Here is a 25,416-nt window from a genome sequence, read left to right as displayed (position 1 = left end):
GGAGAGCTGGCTGTATTTTTAAAAAGTATTATTGAGGGCACAAAAACAAACCATCCCGATGTGCAGAAAGAATAACAAACATGGCAGGCGAACAGCTTGGCTTAACAGAGAAATCTTCGGTGAGCTTAAACACAAAAAGGAAGCTTACAAGAAGTGGAAACTTGGACAGATGAATAGGGAGGAGTATAAAAATATTGCTCGAGCATGCAGGGGTGTAATCAGGATGGCCAAAGCACAACTGGAGGTGCAGCTAGCAAGGGATGTGAAGGATAACAAGAAGGGTTTCTACAAGTACGTTAGCAACAAGAAGAAGGTCAGGGAAAGTGTGGGACCCTTACTGAATAGGAGAGGCAACCTAGTGACAGATGATGTGAAAAAAGCTGAAGTACTCAATACATTTTTTGCCTCAGTCTTCACAGACAAGGTCAGCTCCCAGACTCTGCACTGGGCGGTAGAGTATGGGGAGGAGGTGAGCAGCCCACAGTGGTGAATGAACAGGTTAAGGACTATTTAGAAAACCTGGACATGGGTCTGGATCTAATGCATCTGAGGGTGCTTAGGGAGTTGGCTGCTGTGATTGCAGAGCCATTGGCCATTTTCTTTGAAAACACGTGATGCTCGGGGAAGGTCCTGGACGATTGGAAAAAGGGAAATATAGTGTTCATCTTTTTAAAAGGGAAGAAGGAGAATCTGGGGAACTACAGACTGGTCAGCCTCACTTCAGTCCCTGGAAAAATCATGGAGCAGGTCCTCAAGCAATCCATTTTGAAGCACTTGGAGGAGAGGAAGGTGATCAGGAACAGTCAACATGGATTCACCAAGGGCAAGTCATGACTGACCAACCTGATTGACTTCTATGATGAGATAACTGGCTTTGTGGATATGGGGAAAGTGGTGGATGTGATACATCTTGACTTTAGCAATGCTAAATAGGTGCAGAACAGGTGTATGCAGTTAACAGTTTTACATTTCTGGGTATACGGCTTGATAATAAACTTACTTGGAAGGACCATATAGAAAGTATTACAAACATATGTAAAGGTGGGATTCATCTATTTAAAAGTACTTCTGGGATTAACTGGGAAGCAGATAAAGTGCTTATGATGCTATATAGAACATTAATAAAATCAGTCATAGATTATGGGTGTCAAGCTTTTAGTTCTGCATCTGGATTGGAGCTTTAAAAGATAGAGTCAGTTCAAGTTGAAATGCTACAAACTGCATGTGGTGCCTTTCTTCTAACACCACAGTTTGTAACGCTACTGAAGAAATGCCTATCAATTTAAGAATGAATATGTTAGATCTAACATTTTGGGCTAAAGTCAAGGGAGGTAGCACAGATAAGAATACTGAACCTATATACAAGGAATGTTGGGAATTAAGGAGATGAAATGTAGCCCGACACAGTAAACTCACTCATGGTCTTAAGGTTAAAAGTGTCGAAGAAAACTCAGTTCTCGCTTATGTTTAGGTGCAGCAAAAACAAATACTTTATTATAATACTCTAGTGAACACAAGAGGGAGAGAGTGTCAGGAACTGGGTTGCCCCTTGTCCTGAACAGATCTCTCTCCATTAGTAAACAATCATAACAATCTTTATACCTTTCTAGCAGACCATGGTTAGCATACTTGCAGACAGTAAAAGTAAACATTTGCATTTGTTTATACATAAGCCTATTCATTATCTTATTTGTCTGCAATACCAGAACAGAAAACAAGACTGCAATTCACAAGGTCGTAACGACTTTTCACACAATTCACTCTGCACCAGATACAGGGTAACAGCTTAACCTCTGCTAATTAGCTAACATACATTAAGATCCCTTCAAACCTTTATTAATTAATTCTTGGCCTCCACATTCCCCCCTTTTGTACTTCTAGTACAACAAATACCTCAAATCTCAATTTGCATTAAACCATGGATTTCAGAGTCTACAGGAGACATCTCAACCTTAGGGGTGTTCATGGGATGTAATGACAATGCATGATTAGCATTAAATTCCGCCCATTCTGCAGTCCAGTAGAGCATACTGTAACATTGATGGATGAAAAGAGTAGTGGCAGGCCACTTCCAAATCTCAATTTGCATTAAACCATGGATTTCAGAGTCTACAGGAGACATCTCAACCTTAGGGGTGTTCATGGGATGTAATGACAATGCATGATTAGCATGAACATGAAAAGTAGTATTACTATCATTACGTCCTTTACAACAACAACAACAATAACATAATCCCACACCAACTAACAACACTACAAACAATAACATCCCCATAGGAATAAAATAATGGGGTTGTCGTACAGTTTTGGTAACAAAGCACAATACATCAAACTTAGTACATAAAGTAGAAACTCTATAAGCTGTATGAAAGGCATTTTGCTCAGCATGATATATATTCTGAAGCATGTGAATCTGCCCTTGCAACTCAGAGATTCTGCGAACCTCTGGCAACAATGAAAGCAAATTCTGAAACCGATCAGGTACTATCCTAGTCCAATTAAAATATACCTGAAATCTAAGAGCTACATGTAACATTCTATCTGCAGGCCAGTAAATAATATGATTGCCTGCAGCAGTGGTAAGATTAAAATGTATATCTCGTAATGTGGTTGTATTAACGTACACACAGCTATCATTAGCCTGAAAAAGTGGGTGTCCTGTAAGGGTAGTCCCTTGACCTTTACCCTCCCAGCAAATATTGTCATAAACAGTGACAACTTCCCCTGGCTTCAGTTTCCGTATACACTGAAGCTGTGGTGGTTCTAACGGCCAAAATGTCCATAAATTCCCTAACCCCATCCAAATATCAGCTGTAATCCCAGGAGCACTAACTAAAAGAGGTAAGTGAAAGAGAAGAACTAGAAGAGATTAAAATCTATAGTTGTGTGGCAGTAAGTTATACCTGCAAAATTGTATCTCTGGGCGTGGATTTAGAATAATATAATAAAACAAAGAGAAAGTAAGAGACGTCCTATATGACAAATAGCATTTATGAGTTGATATGTGGTAAATGAAGCCAACATTGCTGAGTATATGCTGATGGATCTAAAGCTAAAAGATCAGGTAGTGTGGGTGATGCCTTTTGCATCCCTGAGACTGGAGTTCAGAGAACTGAAAGCATATCTAATTTTGTAACCATTATGATAGATGAGTTGATGGAAATAATGTTAACATTTACCTGAATAAGGTATGTACAGCTGTTATCTTTTCAGATTCATTATTAGATATACTGGCAATTAAAAGGGGTACCTCAGAAAGCAGGAGTTGAACTAATGAACGAAATATTGCTTTTGACAATACAATTAGTATGTTTGAGTGTGAACATAGTAGCAGCACGGATTCCATCATGTAGCAATGGCAATGAAATGGCTGATAAATAAGTGAAAAATGCTTTAAAACATAGAGAAATAGATATAAAGACTCCTTTGAGTAAATTTAAAAGTTTAGTTAAAAAAGGATTTTTAAAAGAATGGCAAAAATTGTGGACCGAGGAGAAAAAGGAAGAAGATCCTATGGAGTATGCTCCAAAGTAGAGGATAATGCTCTACTCCAAAGTTATTAAAGGATCAGGGAAATACTCATATTAAGACTGTTGGTTTGAATAATAATGTATAGTTATTGAATAGACACCAAGATGGATTATGTAATGCATGTGAGGTTAAAGAAACAGTTGATCACCTGATATGGGCATGCAGGGAGTGTTCCCAGGAAAGAAAAGTTCTTGATTAAAAATGTTGATGCTTTAAAGTGACAGAATGTACTATCAGGCTATTGGGAAAGTGGGTTTAACACTTAAAACAGATCTACTATGTTTTTTAAGGTTAAAGAGCAGGCTAAGAGAGTATAGTGGAATGAATGTACAAGGAATACAGTAGGTGGCCGTTACTATTGACTCAGTAGATGAGCATGCTTCACCATAAAGCAGAAGAAGAAGAAGGCGAGGGTTGGCTGGGGAAGACAGGTCCTGAGCCACAGGGAAGAGGAGAAGAGGTCCTTCCCAAGCTTGAGATCTCAGGTGGGAGGTCCTGGGAATTGCTGCTTGACAGAAATCAAGAGGGCAGCTGCAAGAGAGTAGCAGTGAGCAAAAGGCACCTGCAGGAGACCTTAAGACATCAGGAGACGAAAAGACTCCAGACAGGTGGGACTAGAAGTGTCCTGCCAAAGCAGGAAAGACTCCAGACAGAAAGGCCTGGGAGTGGGTTGAAGACTAGCCCAAGTGGGGTGGAAGAACTTTTGTTACCCAAAAAAGATGAATGAACACTGAGAGTGACCCAGCTGGAGGGCTGAGCCATGTGAATGCCCAGGAGAGATAAAAACCTCTGGTGAAGAGAAACTGAGGCAGAGTGCTGCAGAATGACCCTGGCTATGAGGCAGCAGTGTGTGGAAGGTGGTGACGGTTACAGGCTGTATACAGGATCTTAGCTCCCTTTTGTCAGCAGCAGGGAGAGGATTTTGCAGAGAATACGGTAAAAGGTTTTTTTTTTCAGATTTCTAGGCCAGAAGGGAACACTGTAGTAATCTAGTCTGACCTCCTGCATAGCACAGGTCATAGAACTGCACCAAAATAATTCCTAGAGCACATCTTTTTGGAAAACATCCAGTCTTGGTTTTAAAATTGCCAGTGATGGAGAATTGAGCCCTCCCTTTCTGTTGGCGCTCCCCATTGACCTCCGGCTTGCTTTTTCCTCAGCCTTTTAGTCCCGAGTCCTGCCCCTTAGATCGAAAGGTCACTGAGGACTTTCCCCACCTCTACTGGATACTTTCTGAAGACGTGAGTTCTTATTGCTATGACAATTGGAGCCAAAAACCACAGCTCTAATCAGAAAACTTTGAGAGCAGTTTGCTCCTGGAGTCATTGTTGCAGGTGGGACTACATGTACAGGAACTGCTGCTCCTTCCTTTTCTTACTGCTATTATATAAATAATAATAAAGACAGTACCGCTGCCCTGTTCTTCTACAGTCTGAAAGAAAGACACATAGAATACAGGTTGCACTGGGAAATCCAGAGGTAGGTGGGGAGAATGTAGGAGTGAGGGTGAGTCTTGTTAATTATAAGATGCCTCATAGAATAAGAGGTTGCTTGGGGTGAGGTTTTTTTTAGGAAGAACTTGAAATGAAGAGAGGATAGTGGCTTGTAACCTGGGGCAGCATGGGTATCCCACGCATAGGGCAAACACGGTAAGAGGATACACATGGGCAATACAACTGTCATCACTGACAGAGCAGAAAGGTCATATTGAAACCTATTTGAATAATCTGACCATTGTAAATAGAGTTCTATTCATCTTGATTTTGCAGCTGTCATGTACCATGTCTGGGTTCGTTACAGTGCACAGGGATGTACAAATACTTAAATTAATATAATTGGATTTTTTAAAAATCCATTATAAAACTGTTTCTCCAGAAGTTATATGGGAACATTTCCATTCACACTGAGTTAAGTAAAGCCTCCTTCCCCATTCATTGTTTACCTACAAAAATGAACTACACGAGGTAGGGGAAACAAGTAGTTGACAGTGTCCCTTTAAGAAATCCTCTAACTATGATATTACCAAATATTTCCATTCTGTTTTCTCCATGGAAATATGTCTAGCCAGCCCAGCTTGTTGTCGGCAAAGCTCTATTTACCCTGAGAAAGTGAAAGGATTAAATATGTTTACAGAATTAAAATACCTGAGGAAGATTTGAAAGCCAATGAACCAGAGAGGAGATTTTAATTAATAATTCACAAATAGGAGCTAATCTCCTCTTTTCACTGTAGTGAAAAATAAATAAAAGCTTTCAATGTTCCTTGGGAGTGAAGTTTTAGACTTGAAGTGCCATTCCATTGATGCACCAATTCCTGTTTTCTTGTCACATGTTCTCCTGCTACCTTCAGGTAGAAGCAGGGGATATTTGATTTACATATAGTAGCAGCCTTTGCACAAAGAGTGCTATTTTGCTGTAGGTTACATTCACTGCTTTATAAGAATTTTCCAATTAGGGTGCTGTCCCAACAGATTGTCTTCTAGACAAAACAAGCGTAAAAACTTCTCCAATCTGTAATTAACAGACCATCTGTGAGAACAACACATCACTGAACTTGTAAGGAATTGTGGGTAATATTTAGAAAATCTGCTGCTGCCTGGAACTAGTAAAACTATTCCCTTAGCTTTGTGTGACTGAGCATTTGTCTGAGATGCATAGGGGCCTTGGGCCAAGTGCTATTGTCAGTTAATGGAGCTACACAAGTATAACTAATAGCCAAATTTAATTCCCTCCCCTCCCAGTTTGTGGTTCCACCAGCAGCTTTAATTCCAGTGACAATTGCTATGTACTGTATTCCTATATATTTAAGTGCATAATGACCTCTGGTGACAGGGTTTACCAAAGCACATATTGCAAAGCAAAATCTAGTCATGACCTAAATGATGCTAGCCTTGCTTCCTCTAAAGCACAAGTGCAGTCTGTAACTGCCTTTCTCAGATGTTTTGTTTTCAGGTCGTGGTGTTTCATCCTGGATCCATCAACTATGCCTATACTAATTACCTTGTTCTGACTGTTAGGGCCCCATTGAGCAATCTGTACTCACATTGAGTAGCACTTACTCAGGTAGGCAAGACCAAGTGTACTATTTTCTGTGTATACGGCTTATTGAGTAACCATGTGATTTATTAATAATTATTATTATTCTCATCCTTCCACTCCCTTCCTCCTTTTTGTCTGTTTAATGAGCCTCACTTATGTCACGTTGAGTTTAGGTTGTGAGCACTTCAGATTATCATGCATTGACAATTCCCAGGGCGTATGTGATCCATCCAGCCCGTGCCTCTAGAATTGTTGTTCAGGGATGCAGGAGGGGAGTTCATCTTCCACAGAAGCTGCCATGATGATATCAGCAATAGTCATGAAGCAGCTGTATAGGCAAACAAACAGCAGCCAGTTCAGTCCTGGCCTGAGGGAGAGCTGAGAACTTTCTCAAGCAGAACAGGCCTTAGCTTTACTCATCAAGTCTGTGAAGCACTTTTTTGCCACCCCAAATGTAACTGATATTCCTGTCCATTGTCTAACATTATCTCACTGCTGCGCACAGGGTCAACGTGAGGCTGTTTTGAGGAAGGAAGGTGCCACCTAACTTTTTGGGATATACCCCAAATTTAAATGAATCATAAAATTGTGTGCCTATCTGTAGGTTCTTTCTAGTATCTCATTGCAGAAGTGGAACTGAGCTGCTTATCTAGCATTCAGTCTACATAGTTTCATGTTTTCAAGGCTATGTTTGCAAGAAAAAGGATGAGAGTCTTACTTTTTATTTTAAATGAAAATTGAGATTCTCCCTCATGGGAGAATCCAAAAGGCAGCTGTGTTCACAGTGGTGTCATGCAAGTCCCCTCTGGCCAGTCATTTTGACTAAAGCAGGCCTCAGCAGTGCTTTCCTCAAAACTCTGGTTTACATTTCATTAATTTTTTTTCCAGAGAATTTCAAGCCAGTCTGACAGTTCTGGATACTGATATCCTGTGCTTATTCACAAATATCTGTTTGCCAGAAGCTGGTAATGGGCGACAGGGGATGGATCACTTGAAGATTACCTGTTTTGTCCATTCCCTCTGGGGCACCTGGCACTGGCCACTGTCGGAAGACAGGATACTGAGCTAGATGGACCTTTGGTCTGACCCCCTACGGCCATTCTTATATTCTTATATAAACAAGAGCACAGGCAGCATACGGTTTCCACACTGCTCTTCCAATGGGCTGCAAGCAGGCTGCTACAGAAATGAGAAGATTGTTTGTTTTCCGTGCAATTGAATCTTTAAGCCTCTCTCTAGAGACTGCCAAACAAAGTGTCAAGTGTGGTGTGGGTCTGTGATGTGGACACCTGCCCACGAGGAACTGGACTGAGACCACTAGCTCCTTTAATCTAGTTGTGAAATTTCCAAACTTTTTCATAGCGGAGACCATGTTGAAAACATGAATTGTCTTATGCCTTACCCCTTTCACATTCACAATTACATGGACTATCTCCCCTCTGATTCACAAACTCATGACATTGTGGTGACAACTGTAGCAATTGATTAGCTGGAAAAGTAACATTGGGCAAGGATTTAATATATTTTTAGCTGTCTTTTTAATGCAATTTAACAGCTAGGAATGGGGGAATTCTAGAGGACTCTATTGGCCATACCAATAGGAACTTCTGATTTAGACTGAAGTGACAGGTCAGGGGTTCTCTTCATTGAGAATATAAATCAGACTCATTAGTTGTGATGACCTGTGAAAAATTTTACACCACCAGCAAAACTTAAACTTTGGAATAAAGCTATAAAAGTTAACCTCTCACGGATGCAGAGATTTCAGTTCTGGGGCAAAAAAAAATGTTTTAATTGTCAAAATTGTTTTTCCAATTCACAAAACTACCATCTCTACAAAATTACACTTGTCAATATATTTTTTTAAAAATATGTTTATAATGGAGCACCCACAGCCCCCTGAGTGATATTTTCAACTACTTCCAGCCTCTTCCCCTTATTATCCTGTTCACTCAAGAGTCCTGCACTCTACGTGCTGTCTTGAGGAAAGTAATCTCTCTCTCTCTCTCTCTCTCTCTCTCTCTCTCTCTCTCTCACACACACACACACACACACGTATTTTACTGGCAGAGCCCCAGCTGCTTGCTTTGCACTCTGCCACGTCTCATCCATGACATAGTTCTGATTCCATGCATTTCCCTTCCTGTGTCTGAGGAAGCTCACAAATAAGAGAGAGCACTGAGGGGGAGGAAGGAAGTGGAAAGATTGGGCAATGGAGGAAAAGAGACATTGTTTCCCCTTCCCACCTTTCCTTCTTTGACTGGTCCAGAGGTCTCTGAACTGCTACCCTGAGGCTCTTAATAACCTCCACAGGAGTAGCACATGAAGACAGATAGACTGGGATCTATGATGGGGGAGATGAGCTTGTCCCTCACGAATGACAGTACACTCTGATTCTCACTGGATCTGATTAGAGCTGGTTGGGAATTTTTCAACAAAATATTTTTTTCATTGGGAAATGTCAGTTAGTTAAAACTGAATCTTTATGTTGAAAGGTCAGTTTAGACTAATTTTTCAACTTGAAAAAAAATGAAATTGTTGAAACATTTCATTTCAACATCTTCTGAACAACCTCCCCACCCCCCAATTTTCTTATTTGAAGGACTGTGACACTCTCTACCCCAAAGCAACACCCTGTCACCCCCACATCTATATGGAGATGTATTTTGTACAAAGTACGCCTTATGAGATATCATTTTAAGTCTTGATCTGTTGAGCATTAATATCCTGTTGAATTATATGGGCTATAATTGTATGTGAAGTTATGACGTTTGATATATATGTGTTGCTGAAATATGTTGTGAGGTTGGGAACACTCACAAGCAGCCTCTCAGGTACAACAATGACGAAGCCAGACAGTGTTGATGGCTCATTAAGGGGAATCCACTCTACCAAGGATTATCATAGGATCTGTGTACAATGAAGATTTCTCAGAAGGGCACATAAAAATGGACACTGTTTGATGCATGTCACAGCAAAAAGATATTTTCAGCAAACTGGAGGAACCTATAAAAGGGGGAAGTGACATCATTGCTTTCTCCTCACTCCCCCCACAGCTCAACACTCGGATACACATCTAGAGAACAAAGACTGAACTGGGGAGTTGGTCCCAGGCTGAAGGGGATTTGCAGCCTGTGTATGGAAGAACTGTGATCTGCTTGTATTGTCTATCAAGGTTAGACACTGCTTGATTCAAATCCTGTTTAGTCTATAGAACTCAGATTGTGATTTTACTTTTATTTCTTAGGTAATCAACTTTGCTCTGTATGCTCATTACTTATAATCACTTAAAATCTTTCTTTTGGTAGTTAACAAATTTGTTTGATTTTTTTTAATCTAAAACAGTGTGTTGTTTAAAGGGAAATATGCTAAGGGACAGGGGCTGGTGCATGTCCACTCCACATTGAGGAGGGGCAGACTGGGTAATAAACTTACCCTGGTCAGAGCTGTACCATCTTGCCCTGGTCAGAAGCTGGAGTCCTAGACTGGGGAGCTGGGGGGAATTGGCTGGAGCCTCTCTATTGTTGGTTTATGAGTGGATGGACAAAGTATTCATGTAACTTGACTGCCTGTGGATGGCTGTGTGAGTGCAGGACCTGGAGGGGTCTGCAGCTTGTCACAGCATCACCTTGTGAAAGAGAGCCCAGGTTGGTAAGACACAGGGCTCAGTGGTACCCCAGTTCCTGGTTGCACCCTGGAGAACTCATCACAATGATGTTTAGTTTAGAAATTTAAGCTTAAAAACATAAATGGTCAAAATCAAAATGGAATGTTTTGATTAACTGGAACTGAAACTTTTTCCAGATTCTTGTGGTGATTGAAAAGTTTCATGGGGTGGCAAAATAGTCATATCTAAAGCTATGTGAGAAACTATCTGCAAGGCCAGTTACAGAGGACTGAGGGGCTAATGTGCCCTTTCCTTCTACAGAACCATTGGCGAATTATTTGGCTCTGTTTCTGAATTGCTCATCTGAATTGTTAGTTTTATTTTGTATTACACTTTGTTGTCAATCACTGCTTATGGTTTCTGACCCTTTAATTCAGTATGTATTTATTGTGCAAGCTAGATCAATTTACTCTCCTGTATATCTATGGTGCATTACAACTTTCAGGACAAACTTATCCTACCTGAGAACTAAACATGTATGAAGTCCTTCCTTCTGCTTTCAACTGCATTTCATTAACTAACATCCATATGTGATAACCACACCACTTCTATATTTCTCCTTACCGACAGGTATTTTTAATGGATATGCCGAGAACTATAAACAAGGGAGAGTCATTCTTAGCTTTGAACTGTTTCTAGAGAAACGTATCTTTAAGCTCACATTTTTCTTTTAACTATACCATATTTAATGTGGGGTTTTTCCTCCCTGTGTATATTGGATGGATTCCAGAAAATCCTGTTCTGCTTAGATTTCAACCCCAGACTCACCTACGCAATATATTTGCAGCTTTTCCTTGGGTGTCTCTATGCATTGAGTTATTAGATGACTCAGCTCTAAAATAGTGAGTCACCAATGTCTATTGTAAGTGGGGGTGGTGGGGAAATTATAATCTGGTAAATTCAAATAAACGCACTGACATCTTGATTGCTGGAATATATTAATGCAGTGTTTTTCACCCCTCCTACTATTTCAGATTATTTTCAGCCTTCACAGTCACAATGTTAACATTTTTCTATAGGGATGTGGCATGTCAAAAAACTAAAATAACTCCCTATTGAACCTTCCAAGTCCTTTGGGAGGAAAATGACTAATCTCTAAATGAGAACTAGATAGCTCTGGTGAATGGTAATAACATCTACATCTTTTTATCATTCAGTTACTAGATCAAAACCAGTCCCTAACAATAAGCATGGTAACATAAAGCATTATTCTACAGCATATTAGTACCAGAACTGCCTTTAGTAGTGACAATGATACATTACTTGTTACACTTCAAGTGATGCAAAATAAAGGACTGAGCATGGCTGCCTCCTGATGTAATAGAGCCCATCTCTCGGTTGTTTGTTGAATAAAACAAAATGGCTGGTCTTAGCCTTAGTAGTCATAAAAGTAATCATCAGAATTAGCTTCTGTTGTGGTACTCTTCTCAGTAAAGACGCCACATGGCAAGGTCAGAAGTCTGAACTACTCAATAACTTCTATGCATTCTCCCTCCATATCCGATTCAGTTACATTGGCGGGTGGTGTGGAGAATTTTATATTCACCTAATCCCTGCTATCTGTGTTCTGTGGTTATATGGAAGGTTCTAGTCTTCAAGGTTAATAAAATGCAACTATAACCCCTACTACAGTTTGCCATTTCCTGGAACTCTGGACTGAGGCTCTGTGGGGGTCCTCCCCAAGGGACTTCAACAATAATGGCTACCAAAGTCATCTGACACCATTTCTCTAGCTTGGAGTCAGGGATGAGAATGGACTAGAAACTCCCACTAAGGCCAATAGGGAGACTTCTGAAGGGGTTGATATGGAAAAGCAGTTTGCTGGACCAATGATGCCAGTGCTGCTCAAGGGACAGCCTGATGCAGAGACAAGACGACTGGGTTTAGTTTCTGTTTTGATCTTGGATTGGGGCTGAGAGAGAAGCAGAACAGCTTAGGGAGTCTCTGATTAACTCCCACTGCCTGCAAATGGAGGCTTTGAACTGCTGTGGGATCTAGTGCATGGGTAAGGCAGTTCCTTCCCTGAGGAAATCAATGTCCAGAGTGGCAGAGCTCTGACCTGGCACTTACTACAAAGAGCCAGGCAAGACCCCCACAGGGTCTCAGACTAGGGTGTCAACAAGTCTGCTAAGAGGTAGGAGAGGATCCTGCCCCACCCAGGAGTAAAGACACAGTAAGGAATCTGTGAGTCAGCAAATGTTCACGACACTGTAGCACTTTTCTCAAGATTCAATCTGAGGCCTGGTCTACACTAGGAGTTTATGTCAAATTTAGCAGCGTTAATTCGACTTAACCGTGCACCCGTCCACACCAGGAAGCTAATTAGTTCGACCTAGAGGGCTCTTTAGTTCGAATTCTGTACTCCTCCCCGACGAGGGGAGTAGCGCTAAATTCGACATGGCTATGTCGAATTAGGCTATGTGTGGATGGAAATCGACCTTAGTAGCTCCGGGATCTATCCCACAGTGCACCACTCTGTTGACGCTCTGGACAGCAGTCCGAGCTTGGATGTTCTGACCAGCCACACAGGAAAAGCCCCGGGAAAATTTGAATTCCTTTTCCTGTCTGGCCAGTTTGAATCTCATTTCCTGTTTGGACATTGGGGCGAGCTCAGCAGCACTGGCAGCGATGCAGAGCTCTCCAGCAGAGGAGTTCATGCAATCTCAGAATAGAAAGAGGGCCCCAGCATGGACTGACTGGGAAGTCTTGTATCTGATCGCTGTGTGGGGCGATGAGTCTGTGCTTTCGGAGCTGCACTCCAAAAAACGGAATGCAAAGACCTACGCGAAGGTCTCCAAAGCCATGGCAGACAGAGGATACAGCCGGGATACAATGCAGTGCCGCGTGAAAATCAAGGACCTGAGACAAGACTACCAAAAAATCAAAGCGGCCAACAGATGCTCTGGAGACCAGCCCCAGACATGCCACTTCTACGAGGCACTGCATGCCATTCTCGGTGGGTCTGCCACCACTGCCCCACCAGTGACCGTGGACTCTGACGATGGGATAGTCAGACGGGGACGGGGAAGATGAGGAAGGGTTTGAGGAGGACAAGGCAGGCGACAGCGCTTACAACGCTGATTTCCCCGACAGCCAGGATCTCTTCATCACCCTCACGGAGATCCCTACCAACCCTCCCCGGCCGTTAACCCGGACCCTGAATCAGGGGAAGGATCAGTCGGTAAGTGCTATGTAAACATGTAAACATTTATTTTTGAAAGAACAGGAATGTTAACTATGTGAAAAGAAGGTCAATGTATATGGGGATAGAACAGAAATCCTCTTGGGAGATCTCCACGAAGCTCTCCTGGAGGTAATCGAAAAGCCTACGCATGAGGTTCCTGGGGAGAGCTGCCTTATTGGGTGCGCCGTGGTAGCACACTTTTCCGCGCCAGGCTGTCATCAGGTATGCTGGGAGCATTGCCTCCACGAGCATGGCAGCATAGGCCCCTGGTTTGTGCTGGCTTTCATGCAGCATGCGCTCTCTATCTGCCTCAGTGACTCTCCTCAGGGTGATCTCGCTCGGCGACTCCTGCATTTAATTAGGGGAATTAGTGTAATGTTAGTATTGGGAATGCTTCACTTTTCCTTTGGATAACAATAAGCGTCGGTTTACAGCCACGTGGTGGAGGCTGCAGAGGGGCAGCATAGAGGGATCTTTCCCAGGGACAGCTGCGAGGGGGTGGAACAGGGGCAGAGTTTATGCTTTCCGGATTGCCTGCAGCAGGAGGGCACTGCTATACATTAAGTTTTAAGCAGCCTAAAGTCTATGGCTTACCATGCCTGGCTGCTCCACGGATTCTGCTGTCCTGAACCGCTTGTCTGCTCTAGTGCAAGACCCCAGGCAATGAAAGCGAAAGCCGAAAATTCGAACTTGTCCTGAGTGGGCATGAGATAGGTGCTGTGCATGGTCTTGTTCACAGAGACAGACTAGACTGTGTTCATTGTTCGCAAAAATGTATCTTTGCAAGGAATTCACTCCCTTTTTCCCATCACACAGCTGCGAGTGTCTCCCGACCTGCCCCTGCATCCCCCTCACAGAGGCTGGCAAAAGAAAAAGACACGGGACGAGATGTTCGCTGAACTTATGGGCTGCTCCAGTGCCGAGGCGGACCAGCAGAGCCAGTGGAGGGAGAACCTCTCTCAGTACCAGTGCTCACACAGCGAACGGGAGGAGAGGTGGCGTGAGGAAGACAAGCAGGCGACTCAAATGCTGCTTGGACTAATGAGGGAGCAAACGGACACGCTCCGGCGCCTTGTGTATGTTCTGCAGGACCGCAGGCAGGAGGACAGAGCCCCCCTGTAGTGTATCTGCAACCGCCCTCCCCCGCCACAAAGTCCCATACCCCCCTCACCCAAAATAACAAGAAGGAGGGGCGCCAGGGGCTGTGAAAACTGTCACTGCACCCCAGCAGAGTGCTCAATTACCCAAAAGCTCTCATTCCCTAAATTTTGAGAAGTCTTTCCCTTCCTGACTCACCCAAGCCCCAATCCCAGTTTCATCCCCTAACTGTCTAGTTGATTATTAAAAATACTTTGCTGTTAATTACTGTTTCCGTCATGTTTTTGTACAGAAGACTGTGTTTGAAGGGGGGGAGGGGAAGGGGGTTTGTAATTGCATAGGACAGTCACTTTTACCAGGGTACAGACACGGGGGCAGGATCAGCAGCAGGTAACACACACAGTGCAGTCAGTAGGCACCCTGGTCAGTATGGGAGGTGGTTTCCATGTTCTGTGTGGGTGGGGGGTACGTGACTTTGTAGCGGGGGAGGGCGGTTACAGATCTTATGCAGCGGTCCTTGTCCTGGACCACAGAGCCACGCAGCAGGGGAATCTGTAACCGTCCTCCCCCGCCACAAAGTCACATAGCCCCCGCACACAGAGTCCCAAAAAGGAGGGATGGCAGGCTCCGTTGAAACAACCAGTCTGGCACTGCGGACCGCTCTAGGAGCAGGAGCCTGTCATTCCTCCAGTTTAGAAGCAGTCTTTACATCACTACACACCCTACCCAGCACAGTCTGCATCCCAGTTTCAACCCTTTAACGCAAAGTCATTAATAAAGAAAACGTAGTTAAGTAACAATGAAACATGGATTTTATTTTTACACGTGTGTTGGAAGGGGGGAAACGGGGTGAACGGGGTATGTAACTGCAGAGGATAGTCAACAGTAACTGGGTAAAGAAACAGGGGCAGGTTCAGCTTCTCTGTAAAGAAACTGAACAGTCACAGGTCACGCTGCTCGCTGAGGAACCTAGCTTTCAAAGCCTCCTGGATGCATAGCGCTTCCCGCTGGGCTCTTCTAATCGCACGGGTGTCTGGCTGAGCGTAATCAGCAGCCAGGCGATTTGCCTCAACCTCCCATCCCGCCATAAAGGTCTCCCCCTTGCTCTCACAGAGATTGTCTAGCACACAGCAAGCTGCAATAACAATGGGGATATTGGTTTCGCTGAGATCCGAGCAAGTCAGTAAGCTCCTCCATCTCCCCTTGAGACGTCCGAAAGCACACTCCACCACCATTCTGCACTTGCTCAGCCGGTAGTTGAAGAGTTCCTTGTCACTGTCCAAGGCACCTGTATAGGGCTTCATGAGCCAGGGCATTAGCGGGTGGGCTGGGTCCCCGAGGATCACTATAGGCATCTGCACATCCCCAACAGTTATTTTGTGGTCCGGGAAGAAACTACCTTCCTGCAGGCGTCTAAACAGACCAGAGTTCCTAAAAACACGCGCGTCATGAACCTTGCCTGGCCACCCGACGTTGATGTTGGTAAAACGTCCCCTATGGTCCACCAGTGCTTGCAGCACCATTGAAAAGTAGCCCTTTCAGTTAATATACTGGCTGGCCTGGTGGGCCGGTCCCAGGATAGGGATGTGAGTTCCATCTATAGCCCCACCGCAGTTTGGGAATACCATCGCGGCGAAGCCATCTATGACGACCTGGACGTTTCCCAGGGTCACTACCTTTGAGAGCAGTAGGTCAACAATTGCGTGGGCTACTTGCATCACAGCAAGCCCTACGGTAGATTTGCCCACGCCAAAGCGGTTCGCTACTGACCGGTAGCTGTCTAGCGTTGCAAGTTTCCAGAGGGCTATGGCCACTCGCTTCTGCACACTCAGGGCTGCTCACATCCGGGTGTCCTTGCGCTTCAGGGCAGGGGACAACAAGTCACACAGTTCAAGGAAAGTGCCCTTACACATGCAAAAGTTTCGCAGCCACTGTGATTCATCCAAGACCTGCAGCACTATGCCGTTCCACCAGTCAGTGCTTGTTTCCCGGGCCCAGAATCGCCGTTCTGCAGCATGAACATGACCCATTGCCAACATGATCTCCACAGCGCGGGATCCCGTGCTCTGTGAGACGTCTGTGCCACTCTCAGACTTCATGTCCTCACCGTGCTGCCGGAGCCTCCTCGCCCGATTTCTCAGCAGCTGACTGTGGAAGAGGTGGACGATAAGGTGCGAGAAGTTGACAACGGCCATAAGTGCAGCGATGATCGCAGCGGGCTCCATGCTCGCAATGCTGTGGCGTCCGCGCTGTCACTCACCAGAAAAGTGCGCGAACTGATTGCCCGCCGGCGGGAGTGACGGTTGAATGACGACAGTTACCCAAAACCACCCTCGACACATTTTTTCCCCCAGCAGGCATTGGGGGCTCTACCCAGAATTCCAATGGGCAGCGAGGACTGCGGGAACTGTGGGATAGCTGCCCACAGTGCACCTCTTCCAATGTCGACGCTTGCCCCGTTAGTGTGGACTCACAAAGTCGAATTAGTGTCCTTAGTGTGGATACACAAATTCGACTTTGTAAGGTCGATTCCACAAATTCGACTTAAGTTGAATCGAACTACTCTTGTAGTGTAGACATACCCTGAGTGTACCATCTGCCTGGGAAGCTGCCAGGAAGGGAGCCGGTGGTTGGGAAGAGCTATAAGTTTTCAGAGGTGGGAAACTGGTTTCCTTCCCTAGCTCCAATTTTCCTGTTCCCAGTAAAGTCCCCCTTTATTATATTGTTGTTTTGGGGTGCATTTTTGCTGAGGTTTGTGTTGATATACATTTATTGTTTCCTGTGTACTGGGTTTTATGCTCCTTGCCTGTTGATAGCATTCATATTTCCAGGGACAGCACTCTGTATCTTGGGCACAGTGAGGAGTCACCTTGAGTGAAGGCACAAGGCATTAGAAAGAGAACCCAGACCCCAACCTATGGGAGACGTGGAGAGAAGCCACTCCAAGTAGCAAGCACCAGGGAGGAGGCTTGAGCCACATCCTGGGGGAGGGGTTATATAGCATTACATAACCCCTATAGCCCTGTTACAAATTTCACTGAAGCCAATGGAAATGCTCTCATAGATTTTGGGTAAGTACTTACAGAAGTCTAAAAGAGAATTACTAACTATAATTTTCCTGTAAGCAAGTACTATGTGGTACTGATAATGAATGATCAGTGCTGGCAAATGTGCAGCTGCTTTAATGTATATGCCTCAGATTACGTGGAACTTTAAATATCTGTTTAACACTAATAAATTAGTTGATTCACTGTAGCATGACATTGGTTAATTTTAAAATTACATTATAGATTCCTAAATTTAAAAGGTGACTGTGCTACGGAGCTTTACATCCACTACAATGAATTCTACATACAGCCCCTTCAGATGCTTCACCAGATTGAAGGTCATTATCAATCGCTGTTTAATCAACCAAGTCATGCACATAGACAAAGGTTAACTGAGCATGAACCAATTTGACTTTCTTTGTCAACTCAAGACAATTTGCAGCATAATAAAGCTTCTCTGATTGCACTTAACACCTGCTTTAAAATCCAGCCTCATTAATATTGTGTTAATGAGCTAGAAATCTTCTAGCAAGGGCAGGATCAAAGACAAATGATTTGCCTTCAATCAAATGACCTCCATTGCATATAACCTACCCCACACAAGCTTCTGTTATGTTTATTCAGACAAGCTGGTTTGGAAATAAATTGTTCACAGTCTTAATGTTTTAGGAATGAGATTTATAGATATGGTGGTTCTTAAGGTTTTTTTCCCCCAATATTAAGATTCAATTTTAGTTTTAATGACAGTATTTTGGTGGTTCAAAACAACTATTAATGGGTAAAATCAGATAATGAATTTTCCTATTTATCTGATTTTCTCTCTTTTTGTGATATTAAAAGTTCAGTCAATCTGAGAATTGTTCTTCATCAAGCATTCTAATTAAAAAAATGAAATACAGGCACTTGTAAATGTTAACATTTTCAGTTTACATTTGCTAGCTGTGAGATTTGCTCAGTTGCTTTCAGGTAAAGCCTCTGGGCATATCTAGATATTATAATCACTCTAACAAATATGGTCAACTTATATGTTTTATATCCAAATTGTGATCTTTCTTGTCGATTTCCTCTTGTCTAGCTTGCTAATTGCAAACACCCAGCCAAGCAAGCTTGAAGCAAGAGAAATTGTCACTGGGAGACTAGCTTAGCAAAGCTTATTCAGGCTTGGTGAGAGGATGGAGAATCTCTTGGTTCACCTGTTGTAACAGCCGCTTATGGACCACAAGCAATAAATATGTGCAAGATGCATCAAGTCAAAATGTTTTAAAATATTCAAAGGCTTAATTACATTACATAAAAGTTCTGGTATACAAATTACTACGTGTTGAAGCCATACCTGCAGCCATACATATGTAGCTCTCCCTTTAAATCACTGGAAAAATTTGTATGTTTAAGACATAAAATATTGAAGACTTATTTTGTCACTTTTCTCCCCACAGAGATTCCTTGTCTTTATTCTTCATTCTGCTTCTTTTGACTAAAAGCAGAAATCCTTTCCAGAGAGACACTAAGCCATCTTTGTCATGGATGTTTCAACATTAACCAGAAAGGTGAATTAGCTATGTCAAAGGTCAGGCAAATCCTCATCACTTGAGAGTTTTAAAACTATAGCAAACAAAATGCTGGAGGATTGTAAGGAAAAATCCTGCACTGTTCCAGTGAAATGGTCCAGATGACCTAACAGGTTTTTTTCCCCCTTAATTTTCAATGTTTCCATGAAGTCCTTTTTCTCCTTTTCTTTTTAAAACTAATTACTACTTTTCTCCATTCATCATTCCTTTAAAACTCTTCCCCACCACCAAAAGGAACTATACACTTTGCTCCTCCCGCTCCCATCAAAAAAAATTCAGAAAAGATTTTCCCTGATAAAGTTACCATCAGAGATGATCAGTTAGAAAGACAGGAAAACTTATTTCACTGACATTAGGGATGTATTTATCGTAAAAGACACAAGGGAAAAAAAAGCCTAATAAGTACATACTGAAGTTGTTGCATCTGGTCAATTGGCAGGAATTGGGCATCCACCTTCTGGATCAGATTATCACACAATTGTTTCCATTACAAAAGTGGGCAGAAGAGAAATATAAATCTCATAGGGAAAAGAGAGTCTAGTGGGAAGAGCTGGGGACTGGAGTCATGAATTTGTGTTTTATTTCCAAGTCACCATTTTCCTGGGTATTTAATGTGGGTGGGTGCTCAGCACCTAGGGAAATCAGCTAGTAGGTGTCTCAAGATGGGTACTCCAAAACGAAGGCATCCAAAATTAATGGCCACTTTTGAAATTATCATTACCCTGTCATACAATAATGCTGTGGGAAGAATTAATTCTTTAAAATGTTTAGAAAGTGTTGTGAGATCCTTGAGAAAATATACTGTAGAGGAATGAATTATCATCATCATCATCATTATTCTTATAAAGGAGCAAGGAACTGTTCCAATTGTAGACATACTGATTTCACACACTGAAACTAGAGCAAACCCTGAAGATTTCTGTTTTTTCCAGAAGTTTCTACTTTTATAGACATAGGCAAAATTCTAATTCCAAATTTTCATGGGTGCAACTGAGAGCAGAATTTTGTCCTAAAATTCTACATCTCTCTGAAATAAGCGAGGTGGATTATCCACCTGCAGAATTTAGCATCTTGCTTTTTAAACGGCTTCTCACTGAGAGGCAACTGACAGAATGTTTGCTCAAAGAGTACTCCTTGTTTCCAGTGGATTTTTTTGTTTAAAGGGCCAGATTCATATCTGGTGTGAGCAGGCTATACTCCAGTGACTCTAATGGATTTGCACCCACTTACAAGTGCATGCCCAAATGTCTGAAACAGCCGCTCATTTTTCCTTGTAAAATGTAATTATATTGCAGTTTGTAAAAGCCTTTTCTTCTGACTGCAGTAACATTCAGTAATAATATTGTGCTGCCAAAGAACAAAAAAGGTGAACAATTGCTTAATCTTTCTTCTGGATGCTGAATTCAAATTGAAAGTGGGGAGTTCTATGCTCCTTGGTCCTTATTCATAAAGGGAATTGAACATGTAAATCATCTGGCACCACAATAAAAAGGTTGGCCCCTGATGTCAGTAAAGGAGGCTTTCTTATCCTTCTCACTAATCATCTGTGATGCACAGATGGCAATTGTATCTGGGAAATTCTTCCTGTAATGTTGTAACAGCAGAATACATTGTTAGTAAATGGTATGGTTGAACACAGCACAGATCAGCCATCGATTGTGTGCTAGCACTCTGGGCAATCACGGCCAGATTGCAGCCTTAAACCAGAGCCTGCATTGTGTGCTGCAATAAACATTCATAAAATAAATTCTAGCTGGCTCTGGCAGAATTCTTCTTGGGGCTATGGATACAGACCACACACACACTTGTTCCCTCCACATGGCTAGGGCACAATCTATGCCTTAATTTACAGTAACACAGGAGCTTTTGGGACAACCTTGAAAATGAAGAGCCTGCTTCTGAGCTACATTACATTAGTTTTACACCATTTTACCCCCATTAGCATCTATGGAGCTGATTTACTTTGCTCTGAGATAAAAATCAAGCTGAAAATATTTAATCTCTGTGGTTTTATTCTAGTTGTAGGAGAGAAAGAAGGGTATTTATTACTGTACCTAAAGGATTCCTATAATTTTATCTATTTGAATACTTAACTACCCACTCCCACTTGGGAGTCACCACATGATGCTCTTACAAGTCCTGTTTAAGTGAATTTTTAGGCAACTGGATCTTGAAGAAATACTTATTGTTAGTTGTGGTGCAGTTCTTTATAGAAGCTGTGCATATCAGTTAAGTCTATTTACTGCCTTAGTTTCTCACTATCTAAAATTCATTTCTAAGTTGAAGCTGTTACTTATTAGATATGCTCATCCAAACAAATAAAAATATGATATGGTGTCAAAACATAAACACACATCTCAAGAGTTTATGCTTTAGAGTCCTAGAGTCTATCATACCATATTCTTCAATTAGCCAGAGAAACCACTATTGAATACATTCTGGTATTTAAAACAATAGATTTAAAAAACAAAAAAAGGTTACATGCTTGATCCTTCTCCCACTTATGTTGAGGGCAGAACTTCTTTTGACATTAATGGTTCAGGAGCAGGCCCTTAAATCGTATACTGTACACCAGCCAGCCTGTAGTCAATTACTTGAAATTGTTCTTTGTGAAGAGAATGGATAGTATGTTCCTATCGGACTGCAGACCATAATACAATACATTGAGCTGGATTTTCCTATATTATTCTTACTTTCCAACAACATAAGAAGCTGTGGCCCTAATTTTCATAAGTGGCCTCTAACTTTGAGTACAACTGTCAAAACCATTGGCCACTTTTGTAAATTTGGAGTGAATGTCTTTCTTGCAGAGGCAGGATGGGGGTTTTGCCCTTCGATTGATCAGCTGACTTTTTGCTGACTTGTTCAGATTATAAATTGAACAGGCTATAAAAACAGAGGAATGTACTTAGAGGTTGGATAATCACATTGCCTAAGGGATTTAATAGGTAAGGACAAACCCAGTACACATTAGATATCAAGGAGCAACACTTTTATTGTACAACTACATGCACTGTAGGGATTTCCTTCCTCTTCTCGAGCATCTAGCATTCGATACTGTTGGAGACAGGACACCAAATTGATTACTGGCTTGTTCCAGGATGGCAATACCAATATGTTCCTAAGCAAAACTTGAAGACACAATGCAGCAGCCTACGTGTTAAAGGCCAAATTTTCAGACACTGGCTTCTGTTTTTGACCTTGGAATTTGCCACTCTAAATAATTGCAGGAACAATTTTGCATGGGTGCAGGTTAGCTCATTTAGATGTCTAACTACCTTATTCTGTACACAGATCAGATACTATAAGTCCCCAAATGACCTCAGTTGCAGCCAGACATAACTGCAACCACAATTACGTGCACCCACAACATTATTCTCTCAAATAGGCCCATTTTTCAAGTACTTCCCAATTTAATACATCTCCAATTCAGTATGGACCTTCAATCATTTGTATGGGAAAAGCATCATCTCTGCTTCTGAATGTTATAATTTCTTTATTTTTTCCCCTAGCTGTTGCCTTTCTACAGCAGCTGAATCCAAGGACACATAAAGATTGCTGTCATACATGCTATTTTAGTTGACTATTAAGGCTGTTTTAAGACAATGCCTACTGCATAAGCAGAAATAATTTCTAACATTCAACCTTTTTAGTTAACCGTCAGGGTTGTTTGAGTTTGTGTGGCATGAAGGTTCTTGAGCCTTCTCTACAGAGGGCAGTAATTGCTAATTCAAAATGTTAAACAAAAGAATTAAATTACATGAAAGAAACTAAAAATCCTGCACAAGATCTGTCATTTCACCTCCAGCTGCTTAGATTGGCCCAACCTAACAACTTTCTATTCACTGAAATGTGAACTTGCATGGAATCTTCACAGTAAGGTTATCTCATGTGACTTCACAGTAGGACTTTGTTCTATGTACACTACTACATATGGAATACATCAATTTAATATGATCATCTTTTTATAGCAAAATATGTCTTATATAATTAACGTAAGGATTGCCATGCTGGATGAGATGGTTCATCTCCGATAGTCCACTACCCTGACCTCTGGCTGTGGCTAATTTACTTATGTTAATACTTAGATTTAATACTTAAGATATATGCTTCAGTTGAAGGCAAATCAACTTCTCCGATAATTTAATTATTTCAATGACATATAAAGTGTCCATCTATTACTCTGGACAGCTTTACCATTATTTCAAATAAATGTTACTACCAAAGCAAAATCAGCAGCAGGCCCCCAGAAAAATCCCACCCAGTAGGAGGGACTTTCCTCACCAAAACTGCGCTCCCTTTCCCACTCACAGCATAATGCACATGCTCAATTGAGCACCATTGTGCTGAGGGTAGGAAGATTATTCCAGAGCCCCACAGGTGTTCAGTTTGGGCTCTGAAGCACGAATCTATTCTTAGCTTGATTGACTACATATGAAATTCTTAAGCCCTTACTGAAGTTTTGACATGAGATTTGGATGAACCATTAATTTCTAAGGAGAACTCTCCCCACTTAAAAAAAAGAAAAAAAAAGATTTCTTCATAAAAGTCAATGCCACAATGTGGCCGTTGATATGTGCTGTAAGGATATGTGCTATCCTGGAGATAGCCTAGAATGAGGAGTTTCCATTTGCAAGGGATTTGCAAGCAGCAGGAATATAAGCATTTCATGAATTACTGTTCTCTATTGAAGGTTTGGAATATCACTTCAGAAAGCATTCCATGCTTAAGCATATTCCATTTACATTTCATTAGTTCCATCTGTTTTGTTCAAGTTGGAATCGTAGGATGAAATTAATGGACATAAAATGGTATAATGAAAAAAAAAGAAAAGCTTGAAACATACTTCTTTTTGGCTCAAAATACTGATTTCAATTCAGATACTGTGGTGTCATGCCAAAACAAATAAAAGCGGCACATATTGTGGGTCTGACTCTCATTCCTCTTACGCTGGTGTAAGTCAGGTATAACTCCATTGAAGTCTATGGAATTACACTGGTGTACAACTGGCATATGATCAGAATCAGGCCCTGGGTTACTAATGAGCTAGAAAACCAGTAAAAAGTGGCTGATATCCAAATTACGAGGGAACCCTTTAGCACATTTGAATTTGTATTAAACTGTCAAGTGTTACATAACTCTGAACATATTTCTTAAGTAAGACAATTAGCACCTCACAGTAAGATGTAATATATAATACTAAATTAAAATGCACTGTAAAAATATTCCTAGCCTGAAAAGAGTGACTTAAAATGATAGAAACATGTTCCTAACTCAGGGTTAGACTGTGCCTGGTCATTACACACAGGATTTCAGGGAGGAAGTGGAGGATGAACGAGGCAAGCAGAGTTGCAGTGTTTGTGCTTTAGAGGGCCTGATCCTGCACTACTGATTTCAATGCTCAAGGCTAGTTGTCCATAGTTATAGATTAGCCTCTTTAGAGGGGAAAGGGTGTGAATGGGACTATGGCACAGCTCCTCTTTCACATGAGCTCTAGGGGAGAAGCTCAGTGCACCCACGTTCACAGATAGCACAGCAGCTCATCTTCTCCATTAGGAGTCCTAAAGGTTTTGTGCCAGACAATGCTTCCATAAGCTACTGTGGTGTTAGTGTGTGACTCTTAGCTACCTGCTGTTCATTTTGGTCATTGGGTTTAGTGCTGAGCAGTGTTTAGTGGCCTGACAAGATGATCTGGTGCTCCTTTCTGGCCTTAAACTCTATGTCTCTCTTCAGGTTTCTTTTACAGCCTCATCACCATAGTATCCGAGTGCCTTCCAGCAGTGCATTAAACAACTTGATTACACATCTATCATGTGTGGTTCATTATCTCTCTCATCCTCTCCTCCCACAAGGTGAGAACTGGGTGTGCAGTGTATTGTTTTGTTTTGGCCAGGTTTATATACATGCACACTGTGGCGTTACACCCCATATTCTTCATAGAAATATGGTTATGATATGAATATGGCCTAAGATATATTTTATGCAAGATTGCTCATGTAAGATATCATTAGAAAAGTTATGATTTACTGAATGTGATTATCCAGTTTGTATGCCTGTATCATTTCTGTATCTGAAGTTAGGAATATTGACCATGTATCTGTATTTCAAATGTGCTACTTTGGGTAACACTCACAACCAGCCCTTTAAGTACAACAATGAAAAAGCCAACCAAGGCTGATGGGCCATCAGCAGAAATAATGGACTATGCAAGAGCTTAGTCTTCCTGTGGACACACCAAGCAGCCTGCAAGTAATGGCTGCTATGACCCTGCAGAGACATGTGA

At 42.0% G+C, this 25,416-nt stretch overlaps 1 long non-coding RNA gene across 2 annotated transcripts in view; it reads left to right on the top strand.

Moving 5' to 3' along the window:
* The window catches only part of LOC123343415, a 68,293-nt gene extending 43,311 nt beyond the window's left edge, over positions 1–24,982 (top strand). For both annotated transcript variants that reach the window (XR_006572231.1, XR_006572232.1), the window contains exons 3-5: positions 9,626–9,744; positions 19,002–19,112; positions 24,867–24,982. This is a non-coding gene — a long non-coding RNA (uncharacterized LOC123343415). The remainder of the gene's footprint in view (positions 1–9,625; positions 9,745–19,001; positions 19,113–24,866) is intronic.
* Positions 24,983–25,416: the final 434 nt, after the last annotated feature.

This window comes from Mauremys mutica, chromosome 10, assembly GCF_020497125.1.
Source record: "Mauremys mutica isolate MM-2020 ecotype Southern chromosome 10, ASM2049712v1, whole genome shotgun sequence".
NCBI lineage: Eukaryota > Metazoa > Chordata > Testudines > Geoemydidae > Mauremys > Mauremys mutica.
This window is presented reverse-complemented; position numbering and strand designations above follow the sequence as displayed.